At 38.3% G+C, this 16,739-nt stretch overlaps 1 non-coding gene across 1 annotated transcript; it reads right to left on the bottom strand.

Moving 5' to 3' along the window:
• Positions 1-14,057: 14,057 nt before the first annotated feature.
• LOC127108772 (small nucleolar RNA R71) lies at positions 14,058-14,164 on the bottom strand. The gene has a single exon (XR_007796285.1). It is a non-coding gene; the product is annotated as a small nucleolar RNA R71 (small nucleolar RNA).
• Positions 14,165-16,739: the final 2,575 nt, after the last annotated feature.

Raw genomic sequence — 16,739 nt, forward strand, 5'->3', positions numbered from 1 at the left:
CTTTTGTTTGAACCCTAGTTAGGAGGTCAACTTCCAAGGACCATAACTTTCTCATTTTTTATGGGATGAAGGCAATTCAAGTTTCATTATCAAATTAAATATGTCATCTTAAAACTTTTATTCTTTGAATAAATTTAAATTCAACTTTCAAATGCATGTTCCAAGAGGAAACATTATAAGTCATTTTGGGCCATTACCATTGAACAAGTGATTTTCCTCAACTTCTAAAATGCATAACTCCTTCATGACAAATCAAAATGAGGTAAAATGTGTGACCAAATTTAATAGGTTTTAAATAGCTACAACATTTATGAAGTAAATTTTCCCATTTGAAGCCCATAGCAAAAGTTATTCAAGGTGGAAGAAGTGAACATTAAACTTGGTACTTAGAAAATTTCCAAATATGTTTGATTTTAAAAACTTACACCTCAAAATTCATCATGATACAAGCTAAAAATGGAAAAATGTTCAACATGAAGCTGTTCCCCTTGATCGCACCTTTCCAAAAAGTCCAAGATCATCTCATTTGGCCAAGAATTGGAGGATTTGCGCATGGTTCCTCTTCAAGGGTTTCATTTGGATGAAATTCACATTCACATTTCAATTTCCATTGCATGATCACATGACATGCTTTCAGCATTGCACATCAGGGATTTTGGACCTGATTGCATCATTTCATGGGCCTATCACACGCCCATGCAAGCATGCAAGTGAATTGCTATTTTTGGCCAATTTTGAAAATATGTAGAAAGCAATTGCCTTGCCTATAAATATAACCCTTCTGCTCAGAATTGGGAACACCTTTCCCAAGCTTTGAACCTGCAATCCAAGCCCTCACCATTAGAGGATAATCTTGAAGGTTTTAATTTGAAAATCGAGTTTCAAATCTCCTTCTATTTTGAGATTGAAACTCCAAGAATCCAAGCCTTTCCTTGATCCAATTCAACTTTTGCAAGCTTCTAAAGTCAAGCCAAGGCTAATTGGAAGCAAGATCAAGCAAGTTTCAAGCTCACTCGAAGGTGATTTTCCAGAACTTTCATCTCTTCGATTCTCTCTCAATTCTTCACTATTCTTTGTGATTTTTGGTTGGCTGAATTCCTACCAATGTAGGCAACAAGATTGAGTTGGTTTGAGGTTAAATCGAAGCAACTCAGTTCATGATCCTCAAAATTCAAATCCATGTATCTTTTTATATACTTGGAATTGGAGAAAATTGAGGCCGGATTCGTGATCATGAGCATTTTCTCTTTGAAATAGTGTCCCTGTTTTTCATTTTCCATTAAGGTGAAGTTGGACCAGTCCGATGGAGGTCATCGGAGAAGATGACCAGAACCCTAGCTCCGGTGGTGTGTTTTCACACCTCCTGGCCATCTGATCATGATTGGATGTTATAATCTAGACCATTGCTTTTAATTACCACGCGTATATCTCTTTAACTCAAGACTGCCATGGAACACGTGCGTGTGGCTATCAGATCTGCCACCTCAATTAATGAGGAAGATCTGATGGCCCTTGTTTTTTCAATTTTTATTTTAATTTCTGATTTTATGTTTAATCCTTTTAGTTTGTTTAATTCATGTTAATTTCATTTTTAATCCAAAAAATATGGGACTTTCACCAAAAATCTTTAAATATTTCTCTCTTTCATATTCTAAATTAAAATTATTTTTTGGATTAATTTTGATATTTTTCATGAATTAAATGTTTTTATGCATATATTTAATCATTTAAAAATACTTCTGACTTTTTAAAAATCATGAAAAAAAAATTCTAAGGTCCTTTGACCTTGTTTGACCTAAGATAAATGTCTTGGCCATTTATTTGGTGTTTTGAAGATATTTTAGGTTTTGAACAAATTAAAATTCATTTTAATTCATTTTTAAATTTATTTTTAATTGATTAAATGTGTAAAAATTATGTTGAGTCATTTGTATGGTCTTGTGATGTTTGACTTTTTGTTTGGGCCTTGGTCAAGTTTGATTTGACTTTTGTTGGATCAAAACCATTGGATTTAGGGGATTGATGAAATGTACATTTCATCTCCCAAAATGAATGAATGGTTTTGATTTGATGAAAATCCTCCCTTGGTCAATTTGTGTTTCTATCTTCCCCTCCCTCTTCATATTCATCCTTATTCTTTCCCATTCCCTCATTTGACCAATGAAATCTCTAATGTCTTAAGGCTAATTGGTTCATCAATGACCTTGTGTCAGATGAACCAATACAAGTATGACTGAGATAGGTCCATCCCTCTCGATCTTTTCTTTTAGTGTGTGGTGTGTTTTAGGAATTTGGTTTTTCATACCAAATCTCTAACATGCATTAACACCTAAATTTTTATTTCCCGACCTCAGATAGTTGTGACTTCTACATAAGTCCAATTACGATTGCTTAACATAGAGCTAAATTTGACCATAATGGCATAGCATTCTAGTAAGTAAGATTGTATGTCTCCCATTCTTCATGGTATTTTGAGGAGACTTTACCTTTTTTCCTTTCATGAGATCTAGTGGCATACTTGTTGAATTATCCAAGTTGGAGCCCTTCTCATGGAAGATGTCTTGGTTTAAGGATTCATGCTTATGAATGAACGGTTGAGTATTCTCCAAAGAATGAATTAATCAATTAAAAATCACCACTAACACTTGACTAACCTTTGACTAACATTTGACTAATTCTTGTTAATATTGCTTTACTTTCAAGTCATTTACTTTACGCAATTTAAATTTCAGTCATTTATAATTCATTGTCATTTACATTCCATTTCACTTGTTTATGTTTATGTCATTTTCCCTTTGCTCATTTGAGCCATATCTTGTGATTGTATATAATTGTTTGTGCATTTTGGCTTTATTTATGGTCTTAGGACCATAAAACACTTAAAACAACAAAAACCCTAAAAAATATATGGTGAGACCAAGCTATTGAAAAAAGGACTTGGCCAATGCCAACATTTTGAGACCAAGCTATTGTGAACTAAGCCTTCATCTGATGCAAGTCTTGGGATCTTGTTTGAATTCATCTGTAACCATGTCTTTATGCTAATTGTTGTTTTGACTTTGTGTCTGATGCTTTGCTTTGAGTTGATCAAAGAATATTTCATCTGATACGTGAGAAGACAAAGACGACTGTTAGCTATGGGAATTGCTTCCTTGGATATGGATATCTTTATTTGATGCCTGGATCTTCATGATGTCTAGATATTGCTAATTGCTTGATTCAAAGTCCAAAGGAAAAGTGGGTTTTCTATATGACATTCTTGTCTGTTGGATTACATCCCATTGGTCAGATCTTTTCAACTCTCAACTTTTAAATTTGTGCTTAGAATAGCCTTTTCATCTCCCCCCACTTCTTAAATTTCAAAATCTCTCCCCCTTTTCAAAAAACTTTCTTTGCTTATGATTTCAAACTTAGACCTTATTTTAAATAGAAACTTTGGCCTTATGCCAATGGATTTTCAAACTTTCTCTTAAATCAAATTTGTAAATAAACTTAATCATATTGACTTAACATTTCAAAAAGACAAAAAAAAGAACTAATAACTTCACTCAACTTTTGGCCCTTTGTGCCTTTCTTATTAACCTTTTGTTAAAAGCAATTCACCAACTTTGAAATTGTTACCACAAACTACGAGGTTTTGATCCCTCATTTTTATGTTGGTACGTAGGCACAAGTACGAAGGTCTTGTCAAACACAAAAAGTATAATCAATGAATTCTTTTCTCATCCCCACACTCTATTTTTCTCAAACATCTTTTATACCAAAAACACATACACACATAAAAAAGGACTCTGAGTACCTAGGACACTTTGGGTGCTAACATCTTCCCCTGTGTAACCAACCCCCTTACCTGTAATCTCTGGCATTTTATTATTTTTGATTTGAAAACTTCTTATCTTTGGGTTTTGTTCGTACTTTTCCCTTTTCCTTTGGAAACAACAAAAGCGCGGTGGCGACTCTGGTTTTATGGATGTTAAGCTTATTCATAGCTTGATGGTCATGAATTTAACGCTACAGAAATCAAGTGGAGACTCTGTTGGGGAGTAGTCCTCAATGGGTTTAGCCTACTTTTTTATGTGTATATATTTGTATATTTGATGTTGGTATATTTGTTTGTATGATATAATCTGTCTATTGTGCTTGGTGATCTATGAGTGGTGAGATAAGTTCTGACCCGAACTTGAGTGCAATTAAGATAGAAGGATGGTATAGTCATGTTCAACTTGTGTGGAGTAGTCCTTAACAAGTTGGCTTGAGACACATATACTCAGTGGAAACCCTTTTGGAGTTACTAATGTCACACAAGTTATTTGTGGTTAGGCATTACTTTCTATGACTTGGTGTCCGAGAAGTTGAGGACCGTAGAACATTTAACCCAACTTGGCCTATTTAGGACGTAGTGCGGAGGTTGTTCAGGTGTAGACCTGATAACAGTTGTTACGCGATACTACACTCAGACGAGTTTCTCTTGAGAATATTATGGGTTAATGAGTCAGCCATCATAACCTATAATATCTGATAGATGGGATTAAGACTCTGGGAACTTTTTAGAACATGATCTATAAATTTTTATCCTTAATACACTCCTTTGGGATGGTTTTTAACTAGACTCCATGCTCGTGACTCATAACAAACCCTTTGATTCTCAGTTGATCTGATCAAGTCTTATCAATATCAATGGAACTTGGGTGTTGTTAAGGTGAAAACCATAATCCACCAAAATGGATGATTGATCTTGATGATAACTTGATCCATCCCTTGACCTTTGTTTGTGTTTGCCTTGTGTGTGATCCCATGTTTGTGATAGTTGCATTCATGAATACATGTGCATCATAACATTCATCACAGAAAAATAAATTTCAAGAAACTAAGGTCTTATTTGCAAATATTTTCAGACCATGGATAATGGATGAAGGAGCACTAAGAAGTACAGTTTCAGATGTCCTGATTTGAAAGAGTTAAGGAAGTTGTCATCCTTTGTGTTAGATCCCTTGGACTAAAAGCAACGTCACGGGAAGCTTTTGTCTGTATTATCTGTTGATGTGGTTAAAGGACTTCTGAGTGTTTTGGTTCAGTTCTATGATCCCCTCTACCAGTGCTTCACTTTTCTCGATTATCAGCTTGTACCTACGTTAGAGGAGTATGCCCATCTCTTGGGAATACCAGTATCTAACAAGGTACCTTTTAGTGGATTGGAGGAGATTCCCAGATCTCATATCATAGATGAAGATCTTCATCTAAAGAAATTTAAGATTGATAAAGGAGGTATTCTTGGGTTGACTTCTTAGTTCCTCATTGGTAAAGCTACTGTCTTTGCTCAAGACGGTAGTATGGATGCTTTTGAAGCCATCTTTGTATTGCTCATCAATGGTCTAACTTTGTTCCCTAACATTGACGGTTTTGTTGATCTTAACGCCATTAGAATCTTCTTGATTGAGAATCATGTTCCTACTCTGTTGGGTGACTTGTATTTCTCTTTACATTTGAGGAACTCTAAAGGTGGTGGGACTATTGTTTGTTGTGTTCCTCTTCTGTACAAGTGGTTTATTTTGCACTTGCCTCAGACGTCTGCTTTCTTGAAGAACAAGCAATGTCTATGGTGGTCTCAGAGACTTATGGCTCTCACTAATGATGATATTGTTTGGTATGATTTTGCATTGAGTAGCTTGGATATTATTGATAGTTGTGGTGAATTCTCTAATGTGCCTATCATTAGTACACAAGGAGGAATCGACTACAACCCTGCTTTGGCTCGTCGTCAACCTGGGTTCCCCTTGAGAGATAAACATAATAACACTCAGTTAGAAGGTATGTTTTATTAAGAGGGTAAAGATCCCCAACATTTGAAGCGGAGGATGGTGCATGCTTGGCATAATGTGCATAGGAAAGGAAGATCTGAGCTTGGTTCATGCAACTGTGTAGCTTTGGAAGCTTACACTATTTGGGTGAAGAAGAGAGATTTAGAGTGGAAGATGACGTATGCTTATGAAAGACCTATGTGTTTGGTTGTGGCAGAGCCATTAACTCTCCCTAACCAAGATGTAGAGGAGTTGGAAGACGCACTCACCAAGATGAAGCAAGAGAGAGATATGTAGGAAGAGTGGTTCCATGCTTTAAGCTGAAAGCATGAAGAGTTGAAACTTGAGTCGAAAGACAATGATGCACTTATTGAGATTCTTGAAGATCGAGCAGTGAAGAGACAGAGAGAGCCAGAGGGTCTATCTTCCTCTAGCATGCCTCAGCCTTCCGGTGCTTGGAAGTAGATTGTTGATCATCTTGTCCTTGAGAAGGCTCAGATGAAGACATCCTTTGAGTTTGAGATTTGATGCATCTGAAGGAAGTACGCGCCCACAACCAGATCATCTATTACCGTTAATAAGGGATCCTTAGGATGATAGTTTCCTTTTCTCTTGTATTTGTAGTTTAGTTTCTAAAATTATACTCAGTGCAATCCTTCCAATTTTATGAATAAAAAGATATTTTATGGTTAATCAAATTGTTATTATATATTTGCAAATAAAGCTTCATATGTTCCTTGAAATTAAACAATAAAAAACATTGCATTTCATGCATCATCTGCATAGCAGGTTTTCTTCTGCCAGAAGTCTTATCAATTATTCTTCTGTGCTTCAGCCAAGCTGACTCACCGTTATCATCTCGTGCTAATCAACCAAGGACTATGGAGCATCTAGAGCAACAAAACAGAGAGTTGAAGGATGAGATTTCCATGTTAACGGTGTTGATGGAATCTGTCATTGCTACACATAACCAGTCTTCACCAACTCCCGCAACTCCTCCCCAAAGGACTGTTATTTCTGAGGTTGATACCTCAAATGTTCCTGTTGCTTCCAGTTAATTTGGTCCTTCCATGCTTGCTGGATTCCCTTGGGGGATGCCATCCAACTTTATGCCATAAGGGTATGCACCCACCTTTGTTTCTCTGCCGGTATCTAGCCCGGTCATCTCAGTGCCATTTCCTGTTGTTTATACTCCGCCTCGTGTTGAGGACACTATCTACCATTCTGAGCCATCTGAGGGTCCAGATGTGTATGAGAAAATGGACGAAATGAAAGATCAGTTCCTAGAGTTGCGTAAAGAGTTGAAGACTTTAAGAGGAAAATATTTGTTTGGGAAGAGTGTTGTTGAGCTCTTCCTGGTCCCCAATGTTAAAATCATGATGAAGTTCAAGGTCCCCGACTTTGAAAAGTATAAAGGGAACACTTGTCCGCTGAGCCATCTTGTGATGTACGCTAGAAAAATGTCTACTCAAACTGATAATGATCAGTTGTTGATTCACTATTTTTAAGACAGTTTGATTGGAGCCGCTTTGAGGTGGTATATGGGTTTGGACAGTGCAAGCGTTCGTACTTTCAATGAATTAGGCGAGGCCTTTGTCAAGCAATACAAGTACAACGTGGATATAACGCCTGATAGAGACCAACTGAGGTCTATGTCTCATAAGGATAAAGAGACATTCAAAGAGTATACCAGAGATCGAGGGAGTTGGCTGCCCAAATAAGCCCACCATTGGAAGAGAAAGAAATTTTGAAGATCTTCTTGAAGACACTGAGTTCACTTTATTACGAACGTATGATCGCAAGTTCCCCCAATGACTTTCCCGAATTGGTAAAAATGGGGATGAGCCTAGAAGAAGGAGTCCGTGAAGGAAGTCTGTCTAAAGAAGAAGCATCGTCTAGCAAGAAATACGGTAGGAGTTTCTCCAAGAGGAAGGAAGGAGAAACTAATTCAGTATCTGTGGGGAGGTAGAGGAGTCCTCATGTCCAAAAGAGTTCTCAACCTCGTCAACATCAACATCAACTTTCATCAGCAATTCCTGTATTTTCCAACAATTCCAACAATCAACCAGTTTCGATTCAGCAACAACAACGTCAACAACAACCGCAACAACGAACCAACTACAACAACAACAGTAATCACCAACAAAGCTTTGAGAGGAAGAAGGTCTCCTTTGACCCTATTCCTATGTCATATGTAGAATTGTACCCATCATTAATTCTCAAGAACCTCATCCAACCAAGAAATCCTCCACAAATTCCTGAGCCACTTCCATGGTGGTTCAAACCTGAATTCACTGTGCTTTTCACCAGGGAGACCCTGTCCATGACTTAGAGAACTATTATCCATTGGAGTATGAGATCCAAAATCTTGTGAAGAGTGGTATGGTGTCCTTTAAGGACAAAGCGCCAAATGTGAAAGCCAATCATTTGCCTGCTCATGGTAACGCTTCTGTTAACGTGGTAGATGGTTATCCTGGTGTCGTATTACGCGAAAAACTGGCGAGAAAAGACACAGAGCCGCCACCGTGCGTTATTTATCCCAAAGGAGGGAAAGGAAACGCTCGAAGTAAACCTGGAAAGGAAATGGTCTAACGACCAGAGATTGATAGGATCGGGAGTCGGTTATGCGAAGGGAAGGTATTATCACCCCTACGCATCCGTCGTACTCGACGGGATCCACGCTCAGAAAGAATAGAAGAAAAGTTGCTAAAAGACTGCTCAAAACACTGCACAAGACTGACACAAAACACAGATGAAAGACGGAAGAAGGAATCGGCAGGATGTCGCATCCTGGGCCTACGTTGTTTGTCAGAGACAAACATCAGAATTAACGTAGTTCGGGGACAGGGGAAACGTGCTCGCTAGGATATCGCATCCTATGCATACGTATCTTCTCTAACCAGAGAAGAATCAGAGCACTCGTAGCTCGGCAAACGCACGCTGAAACAAAACACTGAAACAGGGACGCTGAGACAGCAAATGAAATACACAACTGGAATCGGAATGCCAATCGCTGGTCTTACATCCAACTCCGAACAAACAAACGCACACAGGAAACCGACTGCCAATCGTTGGACTTACGTCAGACTCCAAGCAAACAAACACACACGGGAAACCAACTGCCAATCGCTGGACTTATGTCAGACTCCAAGCACACACACAAAAAGAAGGAGGGCCTCGATTGCAACTAGGGCAAGAGAAAGGGAAGGTCTCAATCGCAACGAGGGCGAGAGAAAAGAATTAGTGTTAGTTGTTAGTCAAACTCGACAAGACATCGCATCTCGTGCCTACGTATCTCATCTGGACATGAGAATCAAAGTTGTCGTAGTTCGGCTAAACTATTTCTGTTGGTTTGTGTTTTTTAAGTGGACAACGTCACTATGCAATCTACCGGATGCTCGACCTTTGGAGACTTACTCACCTGTAGTAGAAGGAGTTAACGTGTCCTTAAGAGGGGATAATGTTTGTTTGTGTTTTAGGAAAGCTCAAGTAAGAAAGGAAGTCCTAGACGAAGGAACCGTGCTACCTTAATTGACATGCAAACGAGACTACGCGAAGTCTAGCAAACCTAGGGGATACAATCACACCACACAAACACATACAGCATGAAGTAAAAACACCAACAAGGGGCTCAAACATCAAGGTTGGGCTTTAGTCAAGGGGTCATATCAACCTCGACAAACAAGCCAACTGGAAGGGTATCTGAGGCTCTTAACCACTGACATTGACCGTCAGGGTGAGCAGATGAAATGGGAGATGAGGGTGGGACCTCATAGCTCTTAACCCGGGCCTGGGTGAGCTTGACTCAATGAAAATGTAGGAGTCCAGAATGTGGGACTCTATTCCACAATGACTGACACTGAACAATGATCTTGGGTGCTTATTCAAAATGCATCAGCACGTAGTGCGAGCAAGATGAATGACTCGACTGAATAGCATGGGATGGATTGCACATCCCTTCTATCTGCCAATTGCCTCTTCACTTAGGAGGACTTGAAATGCAAGGCACAAAGATAAACAAGCACAAACATTGCCTCTTAAGGAGGGCTTCAGACAGGTGCCTGCCAAAGATAGCAGGTCTTCCAGACTACATGAAGTCAGAGGTCATTACCTGAGTGGTGTGCCAACCACAAGCAAAGCAAAGTTCAAATAATGAACTTAAAGCAGCTAGTGTACCTGTGTAAACAACCAAACAATCAGTATAGTATTTAGACAAATCAATCAGAAAGTCCAACAGTGAGACAACCAATCATCAGACAATATCAATGCAAGGTACAAGATGCAAGCAAACTAAATTGATTCATCATCCTCAAGACCTACAAAACAGCAAGGTTAGTCAACCAAAATAACTTGTATCTCAAGTGATGAGATCATATCAACCAATGTGGCTAATTGCTTGAAACCTGAAACACAAAGTCCAAAGGATGAGAACAAACCACTAGCTCAAAGGCTAGGGTCAAAGGTGAGGTAAAAAGTCACAACAGAAGCTAAAACTCAACATGAATCACATTTAATCAAATGAGAACATGTCATAAAAAGTGCCAAATCAAAATCATTAAGCAAGGGCATGTAATGAGCAAAGTATGGCAAAGACACACAACATGATCATCAATTGGACATACAAGGTGAGAAAATGCACATTTAATCAGAAACACATCTAATAATCATGAAATTTTATACACAAGCTCAACATATGGAACACAAGCATGGTGCAAAAAATTAGAACCAGAAGAGCTCATATGGCAAGGCAATGAAAATGAATAAGATCAAAATCCAAATGTGTGACACATATTGTCACACCTAAAGTCCATGTGTCTAAAACAGGGGAGGAAATTGCAAAAAATGCCAAACAAAATCTCACAAATCATGCATCATGTTGTGAATTATCATGTAAAATTTCATGGCATTGGGAGTTAGCATGTGCGTTTCACAAATCAAATGGCATAACATATCACATTTTGCACCATGTTCAATCAATCCAACACATTCAAAAATCCATTCATGGCAAAAATCAGAAAATCACACCAAAAAAAACTAGACACCACAAGGATCAAGTAGCAAAAAGTTGGAGGTGAATTGGATTAATATTCAATTAGTTATAAATTTTTGAATTTGGAAAAAAATAATTGAAACAATGTTGAATTATTTAGAAATGGTATTAAAGAAGAAAATGGGAAAATGTTGCAGGTGGGAATCGATCCCTGCACGCTCCAAAACGACTGCGTTTTGGATTAAAGAAGTAAAAGGAAGCGAAATTGCTTTGGCTGAGGATCGAAGTGATGAGCGTCCAAAACGCTGTGCATCACTTATGAGCTGGCTTGCCAACTCACCATCCACAACACGCGTGGAACCAAATCAGCGAAGCCATAGCCAACCAAAATGCCATGCAGACGCCACGTAAAGTTGACTAATGAAAACCCTAGCATTAAAACTAGAGGCGCGCGCACTCTTCCCCTGCGGTGGTGCAAGGCAGAAACCACCGTCTCCTTCGTTGAGACGGTGGGTGAACAGTGGCATCCACACAAATTTTTTGCAAAATCTTATGAAAATGATATGGTTCGAAAGCTACTTCCACAAGGAACATGAATCCAACATCAATTTGGTCTAAAACCTCATAAATCAAGCAAATCGAACACAAACATATTTGACATACAAACTTCAATCTCTCATAACTCACTCAATATGCATCCAAATTTAATGAAATTTTCAACAGCAACATCAGTGTTCCAAGATCTACAAGACTATGGCCATGAAATGGAGAAAAATGAGATTCGAAACTTCACCTTCTTGAAGAACAATGTGAGGAAACAGTGTGTTCAAGGCTTGGCAAGGTCCAGTTCCACTCTATCAACTCTGATATGAAGCTTTGTGTATGTGATAACATGAAATTATATCACATTTTTGGACTCAATTTAATTAAATTATATTATTATTTACTTCAATTCATTTCATTTTATTAGATATTACGCGGTATTTTCTTTCTATTTATCTCAGGTGGTTTATTTGAAGCACAAGTAAAAAAGGAAGAAAAGGAGGTGCAAAAAGGAATGAAAAGAAGCAAATACCAAAGGCCAAAGCCCAGCCCAAAAAGCACAGGCGCTGTGCCTGTGACGAGCGTCACAAAGGCTGTGACGAGCGTCACGCTTTACACACTTGTGTGACGAGCGTCACACATGGTGTGACGGACGTCACACCATTCCCCTATATTTTTGGCACCAGGAACGCAACAGACCACGTTGAAGCTACTTCCACGCTTGACCCTTGGAACGTGAAGACCATGTACACGGAAAACCCTTGGAAGCAGTTACAAAAAGTAGCAGTATAAATAGTGGCTTTTTGGAAAGCTCTCGGTTCCAGACTTCCTCGCCGTTTTCTCTTTTTCGCAATTTTTCTCTTCCAGCAGTACAAGCACATTTTTACAGCATTACTTTTACAACTTTTATATTGTTTCCTTCGCAGTTTCTATTTTCTTTTTTCAGCACTTAGTTAATTCTTTTTCGCACAATAGTTTCTACACCGGAAACGATTGTGTACCTTTCACCGGATCTAACCTTACGTTAGAATCTAGTTTTTATTTTTATTCCTTCGCTTTTATTTTTCTGTTTGATTGAAGAATTCAAGAACAAATCCAACCGGCCTGTGGTGGAGTGTTCAAGACTGCTATTTAATTTCTCAGGTTCTTTAATTATTGTTTGAATTTATATATGCCCTGCTTTACTGTTTATTTATATTATCTGCTTGAGATGAATTTGTTTATGCATGATAATTATTTAAGTTTGTTTAGCATGTCTGGCTAATTTGTTTAGTATCGGTATGTAAAGTAAGCAAAATGAAGGAATCAAAACCAAATTGGTTTAATTAAGTTTAAAATTAAAATCACTCTTTTTACGGTCTCAATTTACAGGTTTAATAACAAGGTTTTTGTACGAAAGTAAAAGACATAAAGAAGTTAAAAGCAATAGAACGAGAGTTTGAGTTTTTGACTGGACAGTGTAAATTGGACATTAATTCTAGATCAGGGCGAGAGCAATTTTTAGAGTTAATTAAATTCTAATATTTTTCAAAAAGTATTTTTAAAGATTAAATGTGAGGACGAGAGTTAAGCATTTGAATTTAATTATATAACCTAAGTCAACAGAGCGAGAGTTTGAGATAAGGGTGTTTAAACGGTTAGTGTTTTCTTAAAAAGAGTTTCTACGGATTCTATTGTTTTCAAAAAGTGGTTTTTGACTTAACTATAAGTGACAACTACGTTAATATAAAATCATAGTTTATTCAACAGAGCGAGAGTTTGAGATAAGACTTTTAATCAATAGTATCTACTGAAAAGATTTATTTTAAAAACCAAGAAACCAACGAAGATTTGATTCCCTAATTACGACGAACTACATACCGATATCCGCTTATTAGATATTTATTTTAGATCTTATTTTAGTTTTAACTTTTCCCCCAAACAATCAAAGTATTACCTGCCTTAGCTTTACGAAGTAACCTTAGATAACGGTATATCGATTCATAAGTCCCTGTGGGATCGATATCTTTTAAAACTACGCGATAGAACTGTGCACTTGCAGTTTGTACCCCAATTTCGACTCATAAAGTCGCGATCAGGTTTTTGGCGCCGTTGCCGGGGACTTTTATTTAGTCGATATCGTAACTCTTCTGTTACGCTGTAGAGACTAAGGCTTTTCTTTTTCTTTTCTTTCTTTCGTTGATTTGTATGCCACGCACTCGCTCACAAGGCGAGCCGTTCTACTTACGAATCAACGATATCGAACTATATCTCCGAGTCTTACGACGAATTCGTGAATATCGTGCTGCAAACAATCTCCCTCCTGTTGAACTTCCTGATTTCAAAAATATTTTCCCTTCGATACCCGAGATGGCAGAACCAGCTCGTGCTCTTCGCGATTACGCCGCTCCATCGCAAGATGAACCGCATTCGAGTATTGCTCCACCCGCAATCGAAGCAAACAACTTTGAACTTAAACCTTCACTGTTGCAGGCAGTGCAACAGAACCAATTCTCTGAAATCCTACCGAGGATCCAAACCTTCATTTATCCGTATTTGTCCAATACGCTGATACTGTTAAAGCTAATGGTGTCACTTCAGAGGCAATTCGACTTCGTCTTTTTCCTTTCTCGTTAAGAGATAGCGCTAGAAGATGGCTTCAATCTCTTCCTTCCAACTCAGTCACCACATGGAACGAGTTGAAGAAAGTTTTTCTTGCTCGATATTTTCCTCCGAGCAAAACAGCTATGTTAAGAGCCCAGATAAATGGATTTAAACAGAAAGATAACGAGTCTCTTTTCGAAGCATGGGAAAGATATAAAGACATGATGAGACTTTGTCCACACCATGGTTTAGAAGACTGGTTAGTAATTCATACCTTCTATAATGGTCTCTTGTACAACACGAGGTTAACAATAGATGTCGCCGCAGGTGGTGCACTAATGAATAAACCTTATGCTGACGCTTACCAACTTATCGAAAGCATGGCTCAAAACCACTATCAGTGGGGAAGCGAACGAACAATGGTAGAAAAACCTCAAACGAAAACTGGCATGTACGAGATAAGTAACCTTGATCATGTTAATGCAAAAGTGGATGCTCTGGTCCAGAAAATTGAAAGTTTAAATGTATCACCTCCAGCCACCAATAAAGATTTCTTAAACCAGAATGTACACACTGGCGAACAAATTAAACAACTAGCAAGTAAAGTAGATGCCCTGGCTACTCATAACAAAATGCTGGAAACGCAAATATCACAAGTAGCTCAACAACAAGCGCCTACTGCTGCCCCAACTGGTACATTTCCTGGCCAACCCCAACCTAACCCAAGAAGCCACGCTCATGCAATTATACTGAGAAGCGGAACGGAAGTGGAAGGACCGTCTGACCCAAGGATAGAAAACCAAAACTCTAAAAAGTCAACTGAGGAGGAAAGTGAACCCAAGGAAAAGGAAGAGAGTAATAAGGAAACCGTAGAAAAGAAGGAACCTTATGTACCTCCACCACCTTATAAACCACCTATCCCTTACCCTCAAAGGCTTATTAAAACCAAAGATGCGGGCCAATTCAAAAAATTTGTTGACCTACTGAAACAATTAAACGTCACAATTCCGTTTACAGAAGCTATTACGTAGATGCCCTCGTATGCCAAGTTTTTAAAAGAAATTCTTTCTAATAAAAGGAAACTTGAAGATAGCGAAACCGTTACACTCACTGCTGAATGTAGCGCTATAATCCAGAATATGCCCCCTAAACTTAAAGACCCAGGTAGTTTCTCTATACCCTGTCACATAGGAAAATTTGTCATTGACAAAGCCTTATGCGATTTAGGAGCCGGTATTAGTGTTATGCCTTTATCCATATGCAAGAGACTTGAAATGGGAGAATTAAGACCAACTAAAATGTCTGTGCAACTAGCAGATCGTTCCGTCAAATATCCCGTAGGAATTCTTGAAAACGTTCCAGTGCGCATAGGTCAATTCTACATTCCAACTGATTTTATAATTATGGATATTAGAGAAGATGAAGTTACACCCATTATACTGGGAAGACCGTTCTTAGCAACTTCCGGTGCAATCATAGACGTAAAACGAGGACGACTCACTTTCGAAGTAGGAGAAGAGAAAATTGAGTTCATTCTTTCCCAATTTTTGAAAGCACCTGCAATAGAAGATACATGTTACTTCATGGATATCATCGATGAATGCATAAAAGAAACTGAGTTAGAAAAAGACAAATCATCTGACTATCTTGTAGAAGACAAACTTAACCAATGTTTAGCAATAACACCGGACCCACGCAATGCCTTAAGAAACCAACCCTAGACCTGAAAACACTTCCCAAAACTCTGAGATATGAATTCCTAGACTTAGAACTTGAACGACCAGTGATAGTTAATGCTGACCTAGGAAGACTCGAAATAGAAAAAATCCTGCATATCTTAGGAAAATATCCAATCGCACTAGGTTACAACATCACCGATCTTAAAGGAATAAGTCCCTCTATCTGTATGCATCGCATCATGCTAGAAGAAGACTGTAAAACTTCTAGGGAACACCATAGGAGACTAAACCCGATCATGAGTGAGGTAGTGAAGAAGGAAATAACCAAGTTATTAGAGGCAGGTATCATATATCCTATATCTGATAGCCAATGGGTTAGTCCTGTACACGTAGTACCAAATAAAGGAGGTATAACAGTCATTGAGAATGAAAAAGGAGAAACTATAACCAAACGAATCGAATCGGGATGGAGAATGTGCATTGACTATAGGAAACTAAACAAAGCAACCCGAAAAGATCATTTCCCATTACCATTCATTGACCAGATGTTAGAACGATTAGCAAAACATTCTCATTTCTGCTATCTAGACGGTTACTCAGGTTTCTTTCAAATACCGATTCACCCTGATGACCAAGAAAATACAACGTTCACGTGTCCTTTTGGTACCTTCGCTTATAGACGAATGCCGTTTGGCTTGTGTAATGCTCCTGCAACCTTCCAAAGGTGGATGATGGAAATATTCGCCGATTTTCTAGAAAAAATCATGGAAGTATTTATGGATGACTTTTCCGTATGCGGACAAAGCTTTGAAGAATGCCTTGAAAACCTAGAAAGAGTTCTAGAGCGATGTGTAAAAGTAAACCTAGTACTTAATTGGGAAAAATGTCACTTTATGGTACAAGAAGGAATTGTTTTAGGACACATCATCTCGAACAGAGGAATTGAAGTAGACAAAGCCAAAATAGAGGTAATCGAAAATCTTCAACCCCCGAAAACTGTGAGAGAAGTACGAAGCTTCTTAGGACATGCCGGTTTTTACCGACGATTCATTAAAGACTTCTCTAAAATAACTAAACCTTTAACCGGGCTATTGATGAAGGATGCTGAATTCATATTCGACAATAGATGTTTAGAAGCATTTCAAA

The sequence above is a fragment of the Lathyrus oleraceus genome, chromosome 7, assembly GCF_024323335.1.
Source record: "Lathyrus oleraceus cultivar Zhongwan6 chromosome 7, CAAS_Psat_ZW6_1.0, whole genome shotgun sequence".
NCBI classification, from domain to species: Eukaryota; Viridiplantae; Streptophyta; class Magnoliopsida; order Fabales; family Fabaceae; genus Lathyrus; species Lathyrus oleraceus.